Source organism: Arvicanthis niloticus, chromosome 13 (assembly GCF_011762505.2).
Source record: "Arvicanthis niloticus isolate mArvNil1 chromosome 13, mArvNil1.pat.X, whole genome shotgun sequence".
Lineage (NCBI taxonomy): Eukaryota > Metazoa > Chordata > Mammalia > Rodentia > Muridae > Arvicanthis > Arvicanthis niloticus.
In genome coordinates this window covers 50112846-50119874 of record NC_047670.1, presented here as the reverse complement: position 1 = coordinate 50119874, position 7029 = coordinate 50112846, and positions in this window count along the sequence as shown.

Genomic DNA, 7029 nt, shown 5'->3' with positions numbered 1-7029 from the left:
TCAGCCACATCCTTAGCTGTGAAAAATAAACTTCTGTTGCTGAAGTCCCAGTTTGAAGTCTTTTGCCATGACAGTCAAAGCCAACATGATCTGCTAAGCAGGGGGCACTTGTGGCTCATAGTCCCCTAACACCAAGGAAAAGGGTTCCAAGGCATTGCACTATTGCGAGGTGGTGGGATTGTTATGGGGTATAGCTCAGTGGAAGGAAATCTGGGCTTCATGGGTGTTCTTGATGGGGGCTGTTAGGATCCCGGACTCCTCTCTTCCATTTCCTGAGAGTCACAAGGTGAGCCACCTCCTCTGCTTGTGACATGCTATCTCGAAGCAACTGGCTTCTGTGTTGTAATGATTAGTTTTTAATATGAATATCTTTTAAGTCAGTACACAAAATATTGGTCCCATTGTGACATTACAGATATGGCTCGTCTCAGTTTCCACTTAGGGATACTTTGGGAAACCCCAAAGACTTCACAAAGCTCTGAGCTGATCCACAAACAGAAATATAGTAAACTAAAAACACCCACAGGATCACAAGGAACCAACCAATGGCTGTATAGACAATCTAGAGACTGGAAGGAAAAAAGAAAAGCAAGCCACATGTTTTATAAGCCCTATATCCTTACACAAGACATGTACCTTCCAAAGTATCATAGCCTCCAAAGACAGCACCACTAACTGGGGACCCAGTGTTCAATCGACTCAACTAGCAAGAAAACAAATGACAGTGTTAGCAAATGGACAAAGGGTCTGAGCAGATAGTCTTAGAGAAGACACACAAATGAGAGAGGGGACTTAAAAGACATTCAACCCTACTCATCATCCAAACTCAACCCACTGTGAGAAACCCCTGATGCTGCAAGAGTAGCAAAAGGTCAGAAGCACTGAGGAGGTGGGGAGGAGGTAAGGGGAAGCTCTGTACAGTTGGTGGGAAAGCAAATTGGCACAGCCATGAGGAAGAGCAGGAGGACCTCAGAAAGCAAGGCCAGCACCCTCAGTAACGCACCGATCTCACAGTTCACACCCAAAGGAAACAAGATCTTCATTTCAAAGGGAGCTTTTTCTTAATTGTAGCATCATTCACAGAGCCAAGAACTAGTCAGTAGAGAAAACAGTCCAGGTCAGATAATAGGTGACACAAGCCTCTAGCCTCAGCCCTCAGGAGGCAGAAGCAGGAGGATCTCTGTGAATTTGAGGCCAGCCTGGTCTACAAAGTGAGTTCTAGAACAACCAGAGGTGTTACACAGAGAAAACCTGTCTCAAGAAATCAACCAACCAAACTAACCAACCAACCAACAAGTAAGTAAGTAAGTAAGTAAGTAAGTAAGTAAGTAAGTAAGTAAGTAAGTAAGTAAATCATTAAGTCAGTAAGTCAGTAAGTCAGTAAGTCAGTAAGTAAATAATAAAAGTGGTCCATACATAAGGGAATACTACTTACCCTGAGCAAAGGGGGGAAGGAAGCATAGCATTTGTATCAACTGGAAGGACCTAGAGGGTATTATATTAGGTAAAGCAAGTAAAGCACAGAGGAACTAAGAGTGGGTGTAGGAGGAGCAGGTGAGTTGAAGAAAGGTACACTTTAAAAAGCCAAAGGTAGAGGGCTGGAGAGATGTCTCAACAGTTAAAGAGCACTGATTGCTCTTCCAGAGGTCCTGAGTTCAATACCCACCAACCACATGATGGCTCACAACCATCTGTAATGAGATCTGATGCCCCCTTCTGGTGTATCTGAAGACAGCTACAGAGTACTCATGTACATAAAATAAATACATAATTTTAAAAATTACTTTTATTTTTTTACAGTCCAATTGTTACCCGCTCCCGGTCCATCCTCCCACAGTTCCACATCCCATTCCTCTTCCCCAGTGTCTCCAAGAGGATGCCTCCCACCCCTGCTGCCAGACCTCTCCATTCCCTGGGGCCTCACGTCTCTCAAAGGTTAGACACATCTTCTCTCACTGAGGCTAGACCAGGCAGTCCTCTGTTGTATATTTGTCAGGAGCCTTGGGCCAGCTAGTGTATGCTGCTTGGTTGGTGGCTCAGTGTCTGAGTGATCTCAGGGGTCTGAATTAGTTGAGACTGCTGGTCTACCTATTAGGTCGTCCTCCTACTCAGCTTCTTCCAGCCTTTCTCTAATTCAACCTCAGGGATTCCTGACTTTAGTCCATTGGTTGGGTATAGGTATCTGCATCTGTCTCAGTCAGCTGCTTTTTGGGCCTCTCAGAGGACAGCCATACTAGGCTGTTGTCTGGAAGCACCCCATAGCATCAATAATAGTGTCAGGCCTTGGAGCCATCCCTTGAGATGGGTCCCCAGTTGGGTGGGTCACTGGACCTCCTTTCCCTCAGTCTCTTCTCCATTTTTGTCCCTGCAGTTCTTTTAGACAGAAACAATTCTGGGTCAGAATTTTTGACTGTGGGATGGCAACCCCATCCCTCCACTCAATGAGCTGTCTTTCTACTGGAGGTGGACTCTACTCCCATTCCCCACTGTAGGGCATTTCATTTAAGGTCCCTCCCTTTGAGTCCTAAGAGTCTCTCACCTCCCATATCTTCAGTACATTCTGGAGGGTGCCCCCCCACCTCCCACCCCAGAGGTTCCATTCTTTCTGCTGGCCCTCAGGGCTTCTCTCTTGTTCCCCACCCTACCCCCAATATCTGATCATGTTCCCCTTTTCTCCTCCCCCTTCCCTCTCCTCCCCAGGTCCCTTCGCTCTGCTTCCCCAAAAATAAATAAATAATTCTTAAAAAATATTTTTTAAAAAAGTTGAAGGTAGAAAAACAGTAGTAACCATTGGCTGGGAACTTGGAACAAGGCAACTGTTGGCCAAAGGCACACAGTGTTAGTCAGCAGAGAGGATAGATTCTACAGACTTACAAAATATCAACCTGTGTTATGTTGTATATTGACAAACTGCCAAAAGAGCAGATTAACTTCCCACCACAAAAACAGTTGCATGTGAACTAAGTATGTGTGTTAGCCACTTCTCTTGTTACCTTTTCAGAAGATCTGATAAAAGCAACTTAAAAGGTAGACAATTATTTCAGTTCATGGCTTAAAAACTGTTCTAGTCTTATTTGCTGTGATAAAACATTTTGACAGACAAACAAACAAACAAACAAAAAACTTAGGGGATATAGAGTTTACTTTAGCTTAGAATTTCAGGTTGCAGTCCGTCATGGCGGGGAAGTCAAGGCAGAAACTTCATGCAGCTGGTACATCACAAGGTAAGAAAGAAACAGATGCTACACATATTCACTTGCTTGCTTTGCTTGTGCTCATCCTGATTTCTCCACTTTTATATAGTTCAGGACTCCCTGCCTAGTTAATGGTTCTGCCCACAGTGGACTGGATCTGTCCACATCAATAAACTTAATAAAGACATTCACCCATAGACATGTCCACAAACCAACCGAATGCAGACAATCCCTCATCAAGATCTCTTTTACAGGTGACCCTAGATTTGTGTAAAGTTGACAAAACTAACTCTCACAAGGGATACAGTTCATTGTGGTAGGGAAGGCACAGGAGCAGGTGACTCTATGGTGGCAGGAGCTTGAGGCTTGGACTTCTCACCTCTTTACATCTTGGTGGAACAGGAAACAGAAAACATGCAAAAAACACAGATGGGCCAGGCTATAAATCTTAAGACCTTTCTCCCAGATATCCTCTTTCTCCAGCTAGGCCTTACCTCCTCAGCATTCTACAACCTCCAAGTTCAGAGCCATGAGCTGAAGACTAAGTGTTCAAATACACGAGCCTGTGGAGATATTTCACAGCCAAGCCACAGCACTCTGTCCTTGACTCCAAAAAAGCCCATAGCTCACAATTTAAAGGGTTTCCAGTTCACTTTAAAAGTCCCTGTGACTTAGGTGTAAGACTGTTCAAAAGCCCAAAGTCTCTTTCTAGAACCTAAGGCCATTTCTCTCTCTCTCTCTCTTTTTTTTTTTTTTTTTTTTTTTTTTTTTTTTTTTTTTGGTTTTTCGAGACAGGGTTTCTCTGTGTAGCCCTGGCTGTCCTGGAACTCACTCTGTAGACCAGGCTGGCCTTGAACTCAGAAATCCGCCTGCCTCTGCCTCCCAAGTGGTGGGATTAAAGGCGTGCGCCACCACCGCCCGGCTCTAAGGCCATCTCTTAACTGTGATCTCTTATAAAAATAAAGCACCAAGTGACACACTTCTCACCTACAAAGGCTCAGAGTACTGTCCCTGTTCTAAAATGGAGAAATTAGTTTCATTTCTGTTGCTGTGATAAAACTTTTTTTTTTTTTGGCTTATAATTCCAAGTTACAGCCTGTCATTAAGGGAGTAAACTTTGGCTTAATCACATGATATCCACCATCAATAGCTGAAGCATGTGCGTGATGGCTCATTTGCTTTCTCTCAGCATGTTTCTTCACAGCTTTGGCTTCCTGACTAGGGAATGGTACTGCCCACAGAAGGCTGAGTCTTCCCATAGCAATGAATTTAGTTAAGACATATTCACCCATAGATATGCCCACAGGCCAACCACATGTAGACAATCTCTCATTGAGATCCTCTTCTCAGGTGGTCTAAGGTAGTGTCAAGTTGACAATTAAAGCTAACCACCACAGGGACACAGTTAATGAAGATCAAGCCAAGGCAAGACTGGTGTTCAGCAGGGCAAAAATCAGATGCTGAAGTTCCATGTTTGGTTGGCCTCGTTAGCTCAAGATGGCATCACCTGGACTGAGAGGGCCTGGCAAGCCCTACCTCTCTAGGTCTGTTGATTATAGCATGTTATCTCTACTGGCCAGGCTCTACTCAGCACCTATAGCTTTCCTTGACAGACTTCCACATTTCTGGTGTCTCCTATATCCTGAGGTCTCCACTGTAACTTAGGATTCCTCCTCACTGCTTCCTGCACAGCCCACTCAAGAGTTTCACATTGTCTGGAGTCAGCAACTTTCTGGAAACTTGGCACAAGCCTCTTTCACCTTCATACTGGTACATTCTGCATGCCTACGAAGTCAACATCATGTGGATGATGCCAAAATTCTGCTGCCAACGTGAGGTACAGACAAGGGTTTTGTCTTAGTTTAGGGTTTTACTGCTGTGAACAGACACCATGACCAAAGCAACTCTTAAAAAGAACATTTAATTTGGGCTGACTTATAGGTTCAGAGGTTCAGTCCATTATCATCAAAGCTGGAACATGGCAGCATCCAGGCAGGCATGGTGCAGGAGGAGCTGAGAGTTCTACATCTTCATCTGAAGGCTGCTAGCAGAATACTGGCTTCCAGGCAACTAGGATGAGGGTCTTAAAACCCACATCCACAGTGACACATCCACTCCAACAGGGCCACACCTTCTAATAGTGCCACTCCCTGGGTCGAACATATTACAAACCATCACAGTTCCCTTCTATCCCAGCATCTCCTTGCATGAAACTGTTAAAACTTTTTCCTAAATAGATCTGCTGGAAAATGATGTCCTGGGAACTCTCTGTAAAGTTCCATTCTTTTGGAATGAAAGCTTTCCAAATGAGTTTGCATTCTATCCCGAGTCTCAGAGAAGACAGGACTTTTAAGCTCTCCAAGTGTTGGGTCTTAGCCTGTAGATGCTGTTCCTGTTCGTGAAGTGCAAATGTGAGGCTTCTCTTTCTATGCCGATCTCTCTAACAGGCATACCTGTTTTGACCAAACTAAACTTGTCTCCCTTGGGTGCAACATTAATTCCGTTTGTGCCCCTTTCTTTCACCGAAAAACAAAATTTCACATTTTTTTCTGCTTCTCTCACTATAACTCTGAGTAAGAACAGTGAGCAACCTACCCCGCCTGGATAGTATGCTGCTTGAAATAGCTTCACTGGACAACTTAGTCTATTACTCTTGATTTGGCCACATTCAAATTTCCAAGCCATGAGTAGAAACAGATGCTTCCTAGACTATAGTACAATAGTCTCTGACTTCATTCACAGCAAAGACCTTGCTCTCCTCTAGAGCTTCACTAGCCTGGACCTGACTGCCCTTATCCTAGAGAACATGAGATAGGCTTTATTTTATGATTCTGCAGGAGTGTCAGGGTAGAGAAAATGCAAAAGTAACAGGCATAAAATAGTGCTTTCTATAGTTCCTAAACTAAAATCTATTCCTACTGTCTTTCCCCCCAAAAGGCTGGTATGCCAGAGAGTTACAATCATCCTTTGCTGAACTAGCATAGCCTGATATCCAAAATTCCTGACTTCCTGGGGCTTAAGATTCCCCTCCCTCTCATTTTTGGACATGGGTTCAATCATGTAGCAGACTGTCTGCAACTCTTCAATCCTAAGATGAACTGAGAACAACTAGACAAGCAGGCACCAGCTGCTGGCTAGGGAGCAGGAATCTAGTATCTCTCACTTATTTGTGATTCTCTGATGGGCTCTAAATGTACCTCATCTGGAAAGCAGACCATAAGGATTCACTTCTTGTATTAGTAGAGAGAACCCGGACACTACAGTGGTTATGATTGGGTCTTTATGTGGGGAGATGAGGGAAGGAATAGAAAGTCAGGTCAGAAGATAAGAGCTATCATCACTGGAACGGAAGGGGAAACTGAGACTTCCTTTCAAAAGTCTGGAGAATGGCTCCATCAAAAGCTTAAAGTAGAATACAAGAGACAGCTGTGACATATAGGAGGTGGGACTGAAGGGAACGTCTGAAAGACAACCTTCAGAGACACCCCCTGAGCAAAGGAAATACCTGACTTCTAAAGCTTTTCAGAGTGGAAATGGGAAATAGCACTTGTGAACTCTCTGCCTAGGACCCAGATATTGGATAAGACCACAGATTCAATCTTGCAGCTCTGTGGAAGGGTAGGGCTTGTGTCCATCCCATCTTTTACTGGATCTATGTACTCTTTTTTTTTTTTTTTTTTTTTTTTTTTTTTTTTTTTTTTTGGTTTTTCGAGACAGGGTTTCTCTGTATAGCCTTGGCTGACCTGGAACTCACTCTGTAGACCAGGCTGGCCTCGAACTCAGAAATCCGCCTGCCTCTGCCTCCCAAGTGCTGGGATTAAAGGCGTGCGCCACC